The sequence below is a fragment of the Rhamphochromis longiceps genome, linkage group LG4 (genome assembly GCF_057381845.1).
Source record: "Rhamphochromis longiceps isolate RC_006_pf linkage group LG4, R_longiceps_female_GT1.1, whole genome shotgun sequence".
In the NCBI taxonomy this organism is placed as follows: domain Eukaryota; kingdom Metazoa; phylum Chordata; class Actinopteri; order Cichliformes; family Cichlidae; genus Rhamphochromis; species Rhamphochromis longiceps.
This window is the reverse complement of record NC_140560.1, coordinates 15,859,624-15,878,049: the sequence shown is the minus strand read 5'-3', so window position 1 is coordinate 15,878,049 and position 18,426 is coordinate 15,859,624. Positions and strand designations below refer to the sequence as shown.

The window sequence follows — 18,426 nt, the reverse complement described above, 5'->3', positions numbered from 1 at the left end:
GTGGCCCCAGATGTACAGTGGGGCAAAAAAGTATTTAGTCAGCCACCGATTGTGCAAGTTCCCCCACTTAAAATGATGACAGAGGTCAGTAATTTGCACCAGAGGTACACTTCAACTGTGAGAGACAGAATGTGAAAAAAAAATCCATGAATTCACATGGTAGGATTTGTAAAGAATTTATTTGTAAATCAGGGTGGAAAATCAACACGTTCTCACTCCCAACTCGTCAAACGTGTGACGCATGGTCAGGCTCCCTCTGCTGCACTTATGGACGCACAGGGTACCCCTCTCGCGTCGGGAATTGACGTGAAGGGTCCGCGGAAGTGCCTTTTGTCGGTATATTTAGACATTTTCCAAATCACATTGTAGTGACGTATACAGAACACAATAAATTATATAATGTAAACAACTACCTGAAAAACAGGTAGAACAATACTTTTGTATGGTTTATTGCATTTACGGAGGGAGTGATGTATGCTGGGTAATGGCACAGCTAGCTACTGGGTGACTTTATTCACCCGCTTCGGCTGTTATCAGTCCATACAATGGGCGTTATTAGCACAAACCAGTCCCATAGATATGGGCCATCTCCTGCTAGATTGTTCAGAAGGTTGTTCTCATCCATCCAGATGGAGGATCACTAACAGGAGCGTGGAAGACTCCAGAATCCACTCTGGCTGGAATCCGGTGGATATGCAGTGTTTACAGGTAAGACCATTTAAACGGACAGCATTTATAGAATGACTATTAAAAGTCAGCGAGTGTCAGTAATGTTAATGTGGTTATGTTAGTAATACACCGAGTGCTAATATAACAGCTGTAAGATGCATTTGTAGATGTTATTACGTGTTTTACCGTCTTTATGGTGCTAGCTTAAAGTTACGGTGTAAACGTTAGCCTATATTGGAGTAAAGCTGTTCCTGTTTAAACGATGTTAGCACAGAAATATTAGCTTCTGTCATGACTGATGAAGTTACTAGTTAATAAAGTTTTCAGTAAAGTGATTAATCGCAGCCACAGACTGACAGCAAATATCTCGATTAGCTTCAGTGCATCTATAATAAATATGTGCAAGTTTCAGTGCTTCGTTTAAACTGTATGATACTTATACTGACCCAGGGTCAGTGTAAAATACAATCCTAGCTGTGTGAACAAAGCCTGGCTCCTTTAATCCTGCATGACAAACCTCAGGATGCAGGTTATTATTACTCTTTCCTGCTGGCACACCTGTCACACCTGAGAGTCAGCTAGAAACTTACAGTGACGTGGACATCATGCAAAGACTGCCAGACTCTGTAATACTGCAAATGATCAGTGACTCAGGTTAACACTAAACTTTAAACGGCACCTCTGTGTCTCTGTGTGCTGAACATTTAGGATTGAGTCAGGCTGCATCAGCTGAAGCTGTTATTTGTATATATCAGTATTTTTTATTCAGGTGTGGGGAAAATACGTAAGACTGCAGTGAAGCGATGCAACAGATGAATCCCTGGCCAAAGGTATCGTACTTAAATCAGACTACTGATCCAGCCACATCAGCCTTTTGTGAGGTCTGTTTAAAGTAGACTAAAAGTGAACTGCAGGTTCCTGAGAGGTGGACTGTGAGCACAGAAACACATGTTCATACATACAGCTGCAGCAAACTTACATTAATTTTAAATAGATTTGTTACTCTGATGTCTGTCTCTGTGTTAGTCCTCTGACAGACTGGTGACCTGTCCAGGTGTGCTCTACCTATGACTACTGGGACAGGCTCTAGCCTCTGTAATAGAAATGTTCTGTTATTCTCATTTAAAGTATTTAAGTGCTTATGCATGTGCTTAGTTGTGACACTGTTACTGTTCAGTGAAAGTTTCTAAAACTAGATGAACTTACTTCAGCGTCAGCAGTTTGAGAAAACAACTCCCTTTACAGGTGCTGATAAGGCCAAGGGCACAAAACAGCTTAACCATTGATCCGTTAGGTTTCATAGCGAGACACGTGAAGTGTGGTAGGATCAGTTTAACTTCCTCCCTCTTCCTTGGAATGCATAAAGGAGCAGGAGCACGACCTCTGTGGCAGCGCTGACATGGCTGAACTGTGATGTTTGATGTGTGTTGGCGCAGTAATAAATAGCTTGATCACAGCTCTTTCTGTGTTGCAGACTTTATTTAAAAAATTCCACGACACAGCCCCCCTCCCACTGTGAACATGAATTGAATATTCAGAAGACATTTGTTTAAATAGTTCTACAAATCTGAGCTGTTGGTGTGTCCTTGGATTGTGTGGTAATAATATTAGAGCCTGCAATCTTTCTTACTGAATCTCTACTATGAGTCATGTTACCTGAGATTAATTCTATGTTTACCTGTCAGCCTGGACGAATGTGCTGTGTGAAGGAAATTAAATTAAATCAGGTCTGAACTGCGTACATTTAAGGAACCTGTTCATATTTAATTGAAATATGAACCAGTGATTTTTTTGATTGCTGATTCCAAGAGAGTCTTTGTGGAAATCCTGTTTGGCTTTTTGTTATTTTAATTCTCTTCTCTGTTTTCCAGAACAGTTCTCCACAGTCACTGTCCACATGGGTCAGTGGGACCAAGAAGCACTCTGCTAATGTGTGGACTCTGACCAGCAACATCCAGCAAGACCCAGACAGCGTTTTCTATCTCCCAGCTGGAGTTTTTGTTTGTCTGTGACTGGAGAGTCAGATTTTGTTGAGCTTCACACTTGCAGAGGTAAGTCAGTTTGCAGAGATCCCTCCCACCCTGGCTTTTATGTGCTAGATTTCTTATCTGAAACAGTAATATTTCAGTGACTGCTGCTTATACCACAGGTTAATACACTTTACTGATCCCTGATGGGAGAATCATCAATTTTGGCAACAAAGAAGCCTGGTGGATGTTTGTTTACAGTCTGATGATGGGACATCATGCTCTGCATCTTCAAAGTTTGCCTCCTCATTATTATTCATACCCAGTAATGTGAAGTATGCTCATATCTACTATAACTGAACCAACCTGGTGCTCTTCATTTATGGAGGCTGTTGAGTCTGAATGTTGGATGTTGTGTATCTCGTGTTCTCTGGGCTTTGTTGTCCTCAGTCTTTTCGCAGGATCAGAAAACAAAACCAGGAGGCGCGTAAATGTTTCTTCTCCATGATGTTTCTTCAAATGTTTCTTCTGGATGATGATAAGACTGACACGGGATGCCACCTTTGGTCTTGTGATGAAGCAAAGCTCAGGAAGAAGTGGGATTAAATGGTACCCACATGTGTGCTGCTGAGAAGGATGTACAGGGGCACCTGCAGCCAAATCCAAGCCTCAGGTTAGTTGTAGTTGCAGAATGCTACAGGACTGAGACATCTAAGGCATCAAATGTTTGATTAAACGGATGAAAAAGAGAAGTTTCTTCCCTATAATTATCACTTCTTAAAATCTGTAGCAACTTCAAGTCTGTCAGCGTGCTGAGCATGCTCAGAATGTGACAATATATTTTTGTTCAATATTGAATTTCTTTCAGTTGCAATTGTTAAATGAAAAAAATAAAAATATATATTCTTATAATTTAGCAAACTAATTTATCAAAAAAATATATACATATATCTGTATTAGTTTTTTTTTTTTTTTTTTTTTTTTTTTTTTTTTCTTAAATGACATCAGAAACAGCAGTATGCGACATTACGTGATGGCAGAGCTTCAGTTCATCCTTTGTCATTTTTTTTTTTTTTTTTTTTTTTTTTTTTTTTTTAATAAATAGGACAGGGGGAATGAATGAGAGAAAGAGGGGGAGAGAAAGAAAGAAAACCAAAGGGGAGAAGAGACGGTGAGAAGGGGGGGGAAGAGAGAGAAAAAAAAAAAAGAACTCCTGGGTCACCTGTATGGAGAAAAAAATACAAACAAACAAAAAAAACAAACAGAGGAGACAGCAAACAACAAAGAGTAACATAATAATAGAGAAAACAAAGCACCATCACAATAAACTAGCTAGTCATAGATATCAATATTTACTAAATAATAAACGATATTGTCCAGCACGCAAGATAGACAGCGCACAGTGTGCTTTGAGGCAGCAGCCAAGAAAGCTTTAGTCCGCGTCTGTGAATACCCATGTGTGCATACCTGTGTGGATCAGCATGCTTGCATTCCAAAGGTTTCTCCATGTAATGATCTGCTAGGGAGTGTGGGGAGCCACAGCCCCGTCCTCCAGGGTGTGAAGCGGGTATGGAGGAGATCAAAACTCCAGACATCCAGAGGCCCCCAGAACACAAGAGACCATGGAAGACCAACAGAGGGGCAGCCGCGCCACTGTCCCAGTAAGAGCTGAGGAGAGTCCCAGATGAGGGCTCGCCCAGCAGCCGCGGAGCAGAAGTCAGGGGGAGTTGCAGTGACGCGCCCGTGAGCTCCGCCGGCCCCCAGCTGCGCCTGAGTGACCGAGCCCTAGGCCGAGAGGCCGGGGGCACCCCACCTCCAAAGGGGCCCGAGCGAGCCCCAGGCCCCAGGCCCCGACAAGCGGCCGCCAAGGAGTGAGCCGGTGTGTACCCGGACGCCCACCCCCAGACACAAAGAACCACCAACACACCGACACCTGAGGGAGTCCGCCACCGGCAGGGGAAGTGGTGGTGGGTGGAGATAGGCCTCCAAACCTTGGAGGGCCTGAGGTGTCCCCAGAGAGGTGGCGTCTGATACCCAACCTGACATATAGACACAGACATACAGGCACACACAGACACAAACATCCATTCCCACCCTCATGCTCTCATATGCACTCACTCCACACTCAACCAACGTGGAGACAGACATAAAGAGACGCTGTACACACAATCACACTCCCCAAGCGTACTCTACAAACCGGGTCTAGGTACCCTTGCCCCTGGAGGGGGGAATTGCACCCAGACCCAGGTGGTGTTACCCTTTTCCCTGCGGTGGGGAGAGGCAGACCACCCCGACTCCGCAGCAGCAGGGAGGCCCCACACCCCAGACCGCAGTCGGACGGCCAACTCCTCCTACTAGCCCTCCCGCTCCAGCAGGCCGCAGAGAATGGGGGTGGGAGAAGACTCCAAACCTCCCTCCACCCGCTCATTGTAGTGTTGATGCATATCTGTATTAGTTTTAATAAATTAATTTGACAGCTGTATTGAAAATACCATATTGTATTCATACAGAATCAGTTTGGTATCATTGTTTGTCTGCTCACTGATTGTTGAAACTAAGAGCTGCTTTGATCTGTTAAGATCTAAAGTATCCAAAGTTGAGCTCTGATGTTTCTTCACCCCTGTGTGTGTGATATGTGATTTCCTACATGCTGGCAGAGCAGAGCAGCAGTTTGTGCTCACAGATGGTGACGGTGTGGAGAGACGGTGGTGTTTCCTCAGAAGAACCAGCAGAGTCACAAAGGACACCAGTCCATCTCACCACCTTGACTTGCTGACTGATGTTCGTCTGCACTGCACAGAGGAAATCAGCTGACCGAGGTTTGTCCAGTGACGTGTTATGAAATGTATATTTGTTTTATGCTTACAGATGTGTTTTTCTTGACAGAGGCTCTGCAGAGGTTAGACAAAGCAGAGAAAACATGTGCTTTACATTTTACTGTGATTTATTGAGATATTTGTTGCCTGATGTTCAGCAGGAATGCAGAAATAGAATCAAAGGGAGATGTTTTTGATGTTTTTGTAATGATGTAAGTAAATCTTCAATATTATTTATTTGCTTGGTTATATTAGGAGTGTTTCTGAGTGAGGGGGGAGGAGTCATCATCCAGGTAAAGTGACGTAGATCCGTGGACACACTTGTCTCCCCTTTAAAGGAGACGATCCAAGTCATCCTTAAATGTTAGTGCTTTTAAATACACAAACATTTTTAAAGGACAAAAATGAACATCCAACTTTGACTGTAACACAAAATAAATCTTTGCATGTGTGTTTTCAAACTCTCAGATGGGCAGCATATCAGTCTTGGACTGTCTAACCTGCAGCACTGAATGACCACCACACATGAGCATGTTCCTGCAACATTCAGCATCTGATCCTTCATCTGTGTGCTTCTGCTTTTGGTAAGTAGAGTTACCCAACTCCAGTAACTCTAAACACATGCCATCCATTTCTGACGGCCTGGTTACTTCCTGTCAGTTACTTTAGAAACCATGTGGTCACCTGACCTAACACTGTTTCTTCTTCTTCCCCTTAATGTTCAAGTGTCACATGTCAAACAGCTGGAGAGGAAACTACACCAGTGTACTGGGATGTTTCAGCAACACGTGCCAGATGCTGTTCCTTCATGGTGACATCACCAGAGACAGTCCCACCCACCTCAGGACCTCACCATTGATCATGATGATTATAATGATGACAGCGAGCGGAACTAAGACTGTAAAAATCCACGACCAGAATGTTTCTTTCTAATTATGAATGAATACTGAGAGCCTCTTTCTCTGTTTTGGGGTTGTTTTTTTTTACCTCATTTGTTACTAACAAAGTTCACAAACTCACACAGTTTACATTCTGTATGTTTCCATCTTTACCAGCCACACTCTAACTGCATTTAAGAAAAGAATCCTTAGAAATCGTTGTTTTTCTCTTTTGTAATTGATGATAATTCAGTGAATATACTGCGCTGCTTCCTTTTATTGCGTCACACATTGCTTTAAGTTTTTCAGTTCCAGTTATTTTTTACTGCTGTTTGAATTCTCTGAATGTTTGACCCTGTAGACTGTTTGATGGACTGCTTGTCTTCCTGTTTGTTACCGCCGCCTGTTTTTTAATAAAGATTTGGATTTCTGACTTCAACACAGCCTCTGCGTGTCCTCCCTTTGTGTCCTCTTCCTCTGTGAATGTGTTGCATGTGTCACAGATTCATTTTATTAACAGCTTTCCCACAGTGAGTTGCATCAGCATTCATTCACAGCACATTTCAGAAGGATTCAGATTAATACAGTGATCTTACAGTCAAAATGATCCTGACAGAGTGCCACTGTAAATGATCTTTCATCAGGTAAATTTTAAAGTTCAGTATTTCAAAGCAGGAGTTATGAAGAATCATGCTGGCATTAGGACTAATAATATGTACTTACAAAGTCAAAGTTTTTTAATTATGCTAGAATACTGGAAGACAATCAACTTTGTGTTTTCCGCATATTAATTATTCTGAAATAGAGACGGTGACCCTAACTGTACAGAAGCACTAAACAACTGACAATCTAACAGACATCATTGGCCCGAGCTGTCATGCACAGTGAGTCTGATCCTTTGCTGTGATAGTCTGACAAGCATGTTTCTGGTCAGTTTGGAACAAATAATATCACAATGTTGATCTTTTTTTCAATATTCCTTCTCTTTTACGACATAAACTGTGATCAAAGCTACTTATGTTCACAGCATGTAATAATACTGACAGTCCAGGGCATTGTGGTCTGTTGAGCTAGGGTTAGGGTTAGGGTTAGCAATTCAGACATATGTAATCAATATTAAACGTCTCTGACGTGGGCCACTGTCCGCAGTGTTGGGAAATCCATACCAGGCTGGAACGAGTCAAGGTAGGTGAGCATCCACGAGAAGACACAGCAGATGCATCCTACTAATACTGACAGGACCAGGAGACTCCAGAAGCCGAGCATCTTCTCTTCAGTGCCATCCTCTCCTGTCACCCTCTCTGCCCGCAGCTCTTTGAGTATGGGGTAGATAAGGGCGCAGAGAAACCCTTATTACTAATTTGTATTATAATTCAATTTTCATGAAATATTCATATTCAGTATCGGTCCTTTTATATTATAACCACGTATCCACCCAGGCTCATGGTGGGGCAGGGCTCTGTCCTGGGATGCTTGAGTACAAGGTAATGTACACCCTGGCCAGGTATCCAGTCTGTCAGAATTGTTTTCAATATTTGGTTCAAAAACACGAGTGACAACAAAAATCCAACTAGGATTCTTGCATATGATGAATGAAGTCTGTCTTTGACTGTATTGTCCAGCTGATCCATCAAACCCCCAGCAGGTAAACCTTATTCATGACATAACACGGCAACAATGTAAAAAATGAAACAGCAACAGTCTAAATGTAAAGTGCATTCTAAACTGCTCTTCAATAAATCATATGCAAAGAGTCATTCAGGTCTGTAAAACGTGAACTACAGAACCCAGAGTCTTCATAATTAAATCTCTGGTTGCTTCATTTTTCTATCCTATATCAGATACTTTAAGGTTAGGTTAGGTAAACTTGCATTCTCATGGTGAGGCAAAGTGCTTTATGTGTGTGTGTGCGTGTCATGAACGGCTATAAAAGGCCTATAATTAAAGAACAAAGCGGGGTTTGAGTTCGAGTTGCGGCAGACTGTCACTACTTGTAAATGGAACGCAGCCTCCCTACGGCAGACAGCTAATAACAGGAATCGGACGCGGTCCACCCAAGTCCACAGCAACCACCATAGCAACCGCCTAGCATGACCTTAAAAACATATTCTGTCTTCATAACTATCAAAAACGTGAAATGATTTGCAAAGTGTTTAAGTGTTACAGCTGCAGAGAGCTATGGCGGTATCTTTGGAAGCTGTTAACATAGCTAATAATATACGATGTAACCATGGAGACAGTCAGTCACGTGAGCTAGCGGTGCATGTTTACTACAGTGAATAAGGTGATTGCGTCCACACGCTGCAGAGGGTAAAGACATTACTTCAATATTGTTTTATATTGATATATATTTGCCTTCTGTTGACCATCACCTCAGGTTCACCATCACAGTTTCAGCAGACAGATGCACACTGTCTAAATATGAACACATTCAAAAACTCATGTCTCAGAAATAAGCACAGCTGTTCATGTTTGTCATTAGAGTTTTATTTGTAAGAAAATTATGAGCTTCATATTGTGTATCAAATAAAAGAACATTTCACAACTCTGAGTCAACAGAAACAGGTAACAGAAATGTCTCTAATGTAGACGTGTACAGTGTAGTGTAAGCATTAAAAGATCATAAAGGAAACACTAACATTTATGTGAAACTAATTGTAATAAAAAAATGAACAGGTGCTTTATAGATGTAAAAGAAAGAATCTGAAAACAACACTTTTTTGGTCTAAGTGATCAAAGTAGAAAACAGAACTGATGTTCAAGAACAAACCGTAGCTGCACTAATATTACACATCTCCATTGTTGTGGTGAACAGACATGTTGCTTTTAAAACCACATGCAGTGTGTGACCGTGACTGTTCACTGAGACCATGAACGCCACTTTGCTGAAGCCTTCGCCTTCTTCTTCTTCTTCTTCTTCTAAATTGGAAGCAGAAGGAGCATGAGCTGCTTTGATCTACTGAAATGAAAAAGCAGAACATCTGAGCTGAAACCAGTCAGCTGAAATCATTAAGACAGGAACAAATTCAATGCAGTGTCTCAGGTGGCTTAGCCTGTTACAACTGTTGATACAAGCTAAATACGGTTAACACACAGTGTCAGGGAGCTCCAGTGTGGGAACTAGTGGCTTTAGGTTTGTAGTCATTTAACTTTCATCCATTCATTCATTTAATTCAGGAGGAAGAAATGTCAGGTTGATGCAGGCTGGTTACATGCATTTGGTCCCATGCTGTCTTTAACTAAATGACTTGGTTCACTTTATGGCTGGGCTGTATGTGGGGTTATATCATGTTATTTGGGCAGGAGTACCTGTCCCCTGTTAGACTTAGAAAGCTTCTCCATAAGTAGAGTTTCTAACTCTTCTAGCACATCTGTGGCTGACAGCTTTTTGGTGGCTCTTTTTACCCCACACTGGTTGTGAGTGTGTAAATAGCCCCACTAGTTCTTTTGGGTTGCAGTTAACTTGGGAGGAAGGGGTGGGTCTGCCATGACTAGATGAATAACAATTATCTGGGATACATAAATTTCATAATGCATGCATATACCTCTATAAACCTGCCTGAGGGCTGCCATTTTTACATTCAGTTGTTTCTCTGCTGGATCTAAATAATGAATGTGTTACAGTTAAACTGACACTGATCAGTGTAAATGGCTCATTGGGACACAGAAACCTTTAAATTAAACCTGATATTGAGTGTCAAACAATATCAAAGCTGTAAAAGCTGTTTACAGTCAGAATTTATAAAACTATGATTGTAAATAAATTCAAACAAGTGAGCTTTTCTCTTTGTGCTGAACATCAACACTGTGACTTCTTAGACTGTAAGCTTTACTTTAGCACAACCAGTTGTAGAAGCCGTCACTCCAAATGTCTTTGATAACAAGAAAAAAATACCTTTTCAGTCCACGGCCTGAAGTTCTTCTCCGACATCTTCTGCCATCGGCTTTGTCTGCTGGTTTGAAGACAATAAACCACAAAAAAGATGATTTAGTTACTTTGTCTGCATCATGCAGCTCGAATGTGTCGTGTAACGATGTTGAATAGCCGTCGTTATCCCTCTGCTGCGTCAGTAGGATTGTACTGTACAGCATCTCATTGATATGTGAGGAATGCTAATGTAACACGATAACAGACTTACATCATTAAAATATAAAGGGCAGGAGATATTTAGATATTTTTATATTTATATTACATTTTATAGCTGACGGATATTACTAAATAGATAGAATTTACTAAATAGCTGGATGAACATGAAAAATATGTCTATAATAACAAATGACCATGAGAGCCAGTAGAATTAATTCAACTGGACACTCGAAAGACGTCCTTAAATGCTCTTTAAGTGGCAGAACAGATGAACAAACAGTTAATTGCTTACTTGAGATGAAATCTGCTCAGCTACTTTGAAAACAGCTTCTAACTGGTTCCTCCTTTAACAGGATGACTGCTCAGGGGTAAGGCCATCATGCAGTCCAGCAACCTTTATGGTTCTGCTTTGATTCACCAGGAACTATTAGGGAAACCTTCCAGCGCCTCCTGTGAAAGACACAGGCATAAACATACAAACATTTATTACAATTTTTTTTCAATCGCTAACAAGCGCCTACCCATACTTCAGATACTTTTTCTAAACTCTTAACACAGACTCACACCTACAAAACACAATTGGCCAAATGGATAATTTTCTTCTCAAAAATACATTTTGTTAAATATATATTAACTCTTCATTTCAAAATAGAACACATCTTTCTCTGCACACACTAACTGTACAAAAACACTATAAATCTGACTCAAAATGAAATTAGTCTGTCAAAGAATAACACTTGTTTTCACCTCACAAGGTACATGCAGTCAATCAAAGTACACCAGGTTTCAAAATACTGGCTATTATTGACATTACAAAAACTGCATAGACTTTTATGTTTCAGTTTTACAGGTATTTGCATGCGAAACATGCAATCCACCATTTTGACACCAGAAATGTCTTGGTTGGTAACTGTATGTCCACATGTACAGTAATGTTCACATTCAAAAGCATTCCAGTAAAAAGCAAACAAGTTTTTGTTTCTCCACTGTTTACTACAGGAGGTACAGTAGAAACACGGTATGATAGGACAGAGAAAGTTTTACAGTATTGCTTACAGTGAACAAAATATCCATGAAACACACAAGAGCATTCTGAACAAAAAAACAACAGCAAAAAGCCAAGATAAAAAGGGGGGGAGGGGGGCTAAAAAAAGGCAAAAAAGTTGCATCTAATCTCTGCGATCTTCAGGGTTAGGCCACATGTTTTCATCAACATCACATCTGATGTTACCCAAGTCGATGCACCTGGGATAAAACCGCCTGGTATGTCGGATCCACCCTTGGCAATCGTCAACTGTGATGTCCCTGGAGCCAGCATCCATGGCTTCAAGGAGGGACATCTGGTCATGTGGCTGATGGTCATAAACCTTCCACCTCCATGCAGAAAAAAACTCCTCTATGGGGTTGAGGAAAGGTGAATAGGGTGGAAGGAAGAGACTTACCAGTCTTGGGTGGACTTCAAACCATGTTGTTATTGCTTGCGAGTGATGGAAAGCCACATTGTCCCAGGTAATTACAAAGGTCCTCATGTTTTCACCCTCCTGACCCTGCTCTGGAACCAGGCGCTGGTGGAGATCATTGAGAAAGGCAAGCAAGCGCTCTGTATTATAGGGTCCAACCTGACATCTGTGAAGGAGTAATCCTGCATTTGCAATTGCTGCACACATGGTAATGTTTGCCCCTCTCTGTCCTGGCACATCAACTGTGGCCCTTTTTCCAATTACATTTCGTCCACGTCGACGCCTTTTGGCCAGATTGAATCCTGCCTCATCGATGTATATGAATTCATGAGGGGCCTGGTTGGCCTCCAATTCCATAACTCTCTGAAACAAAGTTTATGTAAGTCATGTTATTACTGTATACCATACTGTACTGTAACCTAGTATTGTGTAGGTTACCTACTTGCAAAGTGCAAAGCTTATAGAACTGGACATTGGATTGAATATACACTATACCTGGACATATTGTCGTCGTAGCTCCTTGACCCCCTCACTGTTCCTCTCAAAGGGAACAGTGTAGATCTGCTTCATCCGCACTCTGTGTTTGGACAATGTCCGCGTAATGGTTGTGAGGCTGATTCTATCGATATTGTCGAATATCTCATGGTCCGCCACAATTCTAGTTTGAATTTCACGCAGTTTTATTGAATTATTTGCAGTAACCATTTCTACAATGGCAAGCTCCTGATCATTACTGAGGAGCTTTCCTCTTCCCCCAGAGGGTGGAAGACGTTGCATTCTTTAGAAAGACAAAAAATTCAACATATGCATTACTGTATGACCATATTGACATGTCAAGTGAGAATAGAAACAATCCATGTAAAATGCAATACTTACCTGTTGGTTTGTTGAAAGATGCGTATAATGGAGGCAACCGTTGACCGCCTCAAATTGGGCTGCACTCTTTCACCAGCCTCTCTTAGTGAAAGACCATGGTTGATTACATGGTCAATGATAGTGGCATGGATTTCATCACTGACTACTGTTCTTGCAGCCCTTGGAATGCCACCACCACGCATTCTTACACCTCTACCTTGCCCTCTCCTTGGGCCTGCTCTTCTCCCTGGGCCCCTTGCTCTTACTCTTCCTCGACCAGACATTACAGTGTTTGTCTTTTTCTTGTTTCCAAAAACATCACTCCTCAAGGTCTTGCCTTATAAACCCCACTGAGTCTAAGCCAGAATGGAAGAAGCTGTGGTTGGCCCAACCCAATTTACCCAACATAAATCAGCTGTGTGTCAATTATTCAATTGTTTGTTTATTATCAGCTGAGATATATTTTTGATATTGATATTGTTTTTGTACTGATATCATTGCAGAAGCAGAGGTTTTTATACTGTATCTAAGGTTTGGAATATTGTTTTTGCTATTGTGGGATGCTGTGTGTTAACATTCGTAGATACTACAAAAACAGTCCATAATTTTGTTGGGAGGTATAGCTTGTCTGTTAAGAAAATGTAAGCATTGTGGAAATGTGTTCACTGACTGCATATTGGGTGAACACGACATGAAATGTGTGAATGGTATGGCCACAACAGACCGATGCTGTGCTAATTGTGTTTAGAGTTTTGCAAATGTGACAACTGTTTGGACAAACGCTTGTTAGCGACTGCAAAAAACTGTAACATGTTCCACAGTCTTCCAGTTTGATTTTCTCATCCTGTGGACAACAACGTACATGGATGCAGGTTTATTGTTAACTTTTGTAAGGTTTATTTAGTGAACATATCCAGCTGCAGCTCCACTGTGATCCTGAGCTGGATAAGCACTTAAGAAAATGTGTCAATAAATGGACATACATCAACTTACTATATTTATCCAAACAGACGGGACCAATAATGCTTCACTGAGTCAGAGACTTTAATGTCTCTTCTATGTAAGAATGTCTCGTGCTGATATACCAGCAAACTTGACAACAAAGGTTTTTCAGACTACATGTAGCTGTCCTCTATGTCAGCTAACACATTTACATTTATGTCACACTTATTTCTGCTTTCCCATTTTATAATTATTACTTACATTTTGATTAGATACCTTGAGTTTGTAAATGATCAGATTACATAATTGGAATACAATGTATCCAATTCAGGGTTGCGGGAGGATGAAGCCTATCCCAGCTGATACAGGACAAAGACAGGCTGCCAGTTTATCGCAGGGCTAACACAATATGTGTAACAGAAAATCCACTTAAATGTTTGATATTTCTTATAATAATCATAATTATGACTATTATTTAAAGGTTTCTTTAAATAATACATTTTGATTTTTTATAACCTCTAAAATATAAACCTGAGCTGTTTCAGATTCTGACCTCTGACCTCACTGCAGCTCCCTCTTGGAAGTACGTCTGCTTCTTGTCTACCCCCAGTGTTGACCGCCTGCCCTTGATATCACGTACTGTACCTGAGGAACAAAAAAGGACAAACACTTGCCTTCATTTAAGAAGTACATTCATACAGAGGTAATCTATGGAAACACACTAGTTCACCCTTTGGGAGAAATCAGTTCCTGTGAAACATTTCTGTAAATGAACATCATGTGGAGAATGAATGAAATGAGTTCTTCAGGTGACTCAGCAGTCCCACACTGACAAATGAAATCTAGTTAAACTATTAAGCATATTTGCTCTTCTGAAATCTGTGTTAAACAACAACAAACATAAATTAGTAACAAAAATACAGCTGAGTAGAGGCTTTACAAACCACCAGCAGCCATAATGCTAAATTTTAATCTTCAAATGTTTCTGAGCCGTCTTCAACCTGCTTTTAACACATTAAAGTCCCACAGTCAATGCAGCCTGACTCAATCCTAAATGTTCAGCACACAGAGACACAGAGGTGCCGTTTAAAGTTTAGTGTTAACCTGAGTCACTGATCATTTGCAGTATTACAGAGTCTGGCAGTCTTTGCATGATGTCCACGTCACTGTAAGTTTCTAGCTGACTCTCAGGTGTGACAGGTGTGCCAGCAGGAAAGAGTAATAATAACCTGCATCCTGAGGTTTGTCATGCAGGATTAAAGGAGCCAGGCTTTGTTCACACAGCTAGGATTGTATTTTACACTGACCCTGGGTCAGTATAAGTATCATACAGTTTAAACGAAGCACTGAAACTTGCACATATTTATTATAGATGCACTGAAGCTAATCGAGATATTTGCTGTCAGTCTGTGGCTGCGATTAATCACTTTACTGAAAACTTTATTAACTAGTAACTTCATCAGTCATGACAGAAGCTAATATTTCTGTGCTAACATCGTTTAAACAGGAACAGCTTTACTCCAATATAGGCTAACGTTTACACCGTAACTTTAAGCTAGCACCATAAAGACGGTAAAACACGTAATAACATCTACAAATGCATCTTACAGCTGTTATATTAGCACTCGGTGTATTACTAACATAACCACATTAACATTACTGACACTCGCTGACTTTTAATAGTCATTCTATAAATGCTGTCCGTTTAAATGGTCTTACCTGTAAACACTGCATATCCACCGGATTCCAGCCAGAGTGGATTCTGGAGTCTTCCACGCTCCTGTTAGTGATCCTCCATCTGGATGGATGAGAACAACCTTCTGAACAATCTAGCAGGAGATGGCCCATATCTATGGGACTGGTTTGTGCTAATAACGCCCATTGTATGGACTGATAACAGCCGAAGCGGGTGAATAAAGTCACCCAGTAGCTAGCTGTGCCATTACCCAGCATACATCACTCCCTCCGTAAATGCAATAAACCATACAAAAGTATTGTTCTACCTGTTTTTCAGGTAGTTGTTTACATTATATAATTTATTGTGTTCTGTATACGTCACTACAATGTGATTTGGAAAATGTCTAAATATACCGACAAAAGGCACTTCCGCGGACCCTTCACGTCAATTCCCGACGCGAGAGGGGTACCCTGTGCGTCCATAAGTGCAGCAGAGGGAGCCTGACCATGCGTCACACGTTTGACGAGTTGGGAGTGAGAACGTGTTCGGAAAATAAGTATTTGGTCACCTCAAACAAGGAAAATCTCTGCTCTCACAGACCTGTAACGTCTTCTGTAAGAAGCTTTTCTGTCCCCCACTCGTTACCTGTATGAATGGCACCTGTTTGAACTCATCATCTGTATAAAAGACACCTGTCCACAGCCGCAAACAGTCAGACTCCAAACTCCGCCATGGCCAAGACCAAAGAGCTTTCGAAGGACACCAGGAAAAGTATTGTAGACCTGCACCAGACTGGGAAGAGTGAATCTACAATAGGCAAGCAGCTTGGTGTGAAAAAAATCAACTGTGGGAGCAATCATCAGAAAATGGGAGACATACAAGACCACTGATAGTCTCCCTCGATCTGGGGCTCCACGCAAGATCTCATCCCGTGGGGTCAAAATGATCATGAGAACGGTGAGCAAAGGTCCCAGAACCACACGGGGGGACCTGGTGAATGACCTGCAGAGAGCTGGGACCAAAGTAACAAAGGTCACCATCAGTAACACACTACAACGGCAGGGAATCAAATCCCGCAGTGCCAGACGTGTTCCGCTGCTGAAGCCAGCGCATGTCCAGGCCCGTCTGAAGTTTGCCAGAGAGCACATGGATGATACAGCAGAGGATTGGGAGAATGTCATGTGGTCAGATGAAACCAAAGTAGAACTTTTTGGTATAAACTCAACTCGTCGTGTTTGGAGGAAGAAGAATACTGAGTTGCATCCCAACAACACCATACCTACTGTGAAGCATGGGGGTGGAAACATCATGCTATGGGGCTGTTTTTCTGCCAAGGGGACAGGACGACTGATCCGTGTTAAGGACAGAATGAATGGGGCCATGTATCGTGAGATTTTGAGCCAGAACCTCCTTCCATCAGTGAGAACTTTGAAGATGAAACGAGGCTGGGTCTTCCAACATGACAATGATCCAAAACACACCGCTCGGGCAACAAAGGAGTGGCTCCGTAAGAAGCATTTGAAAGTCCTGGAGTGGCCTAGCCAGTCTCCAGACCTCAACCCCATAGAAAATCTGTGGCGGGAGTTGAAAGTCCGTGTTGCTCGGCGACAGCCCCAAAACATCACTGCTCTCGAGAAGATCTGCATGGAGGAATGGGCCAAAATACCAGCTACTGTGTGTGCAAACCTGGTAAAGACCGATAGTAAACGTTTGACCTCTGTTATTGCCAACAAAGGTTATGTTACAAAGTATTGAGTTGTATTTTTGTTATTGACCAAATACTTATTTTCCACCCTGATTTACGAATAAATTCTTTACAAATCCTACCATGTGGATTCATGGATTTTTCTTTTTCACATTCTGTCTCTCACAGTTGAAGTGTACCTCTGGTGCAAATTACTGACCTCTGTCATCATTTTAGGTGGGGGAACTTGCACAATCGGTGGCTGACTAAATACTTTTTTGCCCCACTGTATAAAGTCAAGCACCTATGTGTGCAGACTGCTTCTACAAACATTTATTAAAGATGGGTTGCTCTCAGGAGATCGATGAGCTTCAGCTCAGCGTGGTACTGTCACAGGTCCAGTCATTAAATTTCTTCACTGCTAAATATTCCATGGTCAGCTATTAGTGGTATTACAACAAAGTGGAAGCGATTGGCGATGACAGTAACTCAGCCACAAAGTGGTAGGTCACATAAAAAGGTCAGCATACACTGAAGCACAGAACGCACAGAGGCCAGAGGCTTTCTGAGTCAAGTGTGACATACTGACAAACTTCATGTGGCCTTCAGATTAGCTGAAGACCAGTGTGTAGAGAGCTTCATGGAATGGGTTTCTATGGCCGAGCAGATGCATCCAAGCACAATTCAAAGCATCGGATGCAGTTTTGTAAAGCACGCCACCACTGGACTCTAGAGACGTGTTCTCTGGAGCTACAAATCATGCTTCATTGTCTGCCAATCTGATGGACAAGTCTGGATTTGGTTATTGCCAGGGGAATGGCACTTGTGTAACTGCATTGTGCCAAGTATAAAGTTTGGTGGAGTGGGGATTATGGTGTGGGGCTGTCTGTCAAGGCTGGGCTCCTTAGTTCCAGTGAAACTTTATGTAAACACCAGTGCACAAAGCAAGTTCCATAAGAACATGGATGAGTGGGTTTGCTGTGGAAGAACTTGACTGGCCTGCCCAGACTCTTGATCTCAGCCTGATATAACACACAGTCTGCGATGAGTTAGCGCGTTGACTGCGAACCACTCCTTCTCATCCAACATCAGCGTCTGATCTCACAAATATGCTTCTGGAAAAACGCTCAGAAATTTCCATAATCACAAGGGAGGGCCGACATCATATTAACCCTATGGGTTGAGAACGGGATGTGACTCAAGTTCGTATGCGTGTGAAGGCTGATGAGCGAATGCTTTTTGGCAATACAATGAATGTCACATTGGAGACAGAGACGCACATGATTCACTGAGCATTTCTTCTTCACTCATCTCTTTTCACTCTGTTTATACACCTGTTACTGAGTAGAAGCAGTTTTAATGTTTTATTCTGTCTTTTATTGGTTTGGTT

At 41.7% G+C, this 18,426-nt stretch overlaps 2 long non-coding RNA genes across 10 annotated transcripts; one reads left to right on the top strand and one right to left on the bottom strand.

Annotated features, from left to right (window-relative positions):
• Positions 1-278: 278 nt before the first annotated feature.
• LOC146671289 (uncharacterized) lies at positions 279-6,767 on the top strand. Of its 9 annotated transcripts, none has more exons than XR_014911424.1 (8): positions 279-708; positions 1,439-1,499; positions 2,546-2,720; positions 2,819-3,309; positions 5,294-5,455; positions 5,708-5,815; positions 5,921-6,036; positions 6,179-6,767. It is a non-coding gene; the product is annotated as an uncharacterized LOC146671289 (long non-coding RNA). The 9 variants fall into 9 exon arrangements; XR_014911422.1 differs by having other exon boundaries at positions 2,541-2,720; XR_014911421.1 differs by having other exon boundaries at positions 1,425-1,499.
• A 2,042-nt stretch (positions 6,768-8,809) lies between these two features.
• Positions 8,810-15,759, bottom strand: LOC146671288 (uncharacterized). The gene is made up of 5 exons (XR_014911418.1): positions 15,394-15,759; positions 14,228-14,319; positions 10,710-10,867; positions 10,226-10,283; positions 8,810-9,289 (listed from the first exon to the last, which is right to left on the bottom strand). It is a non-coding gene; the product is annotated as an uncharacterized LOC146671288 (long non-coding RNA).
• Positions 15,760-18,426: the final 2,667 nt, after the last annotated feature.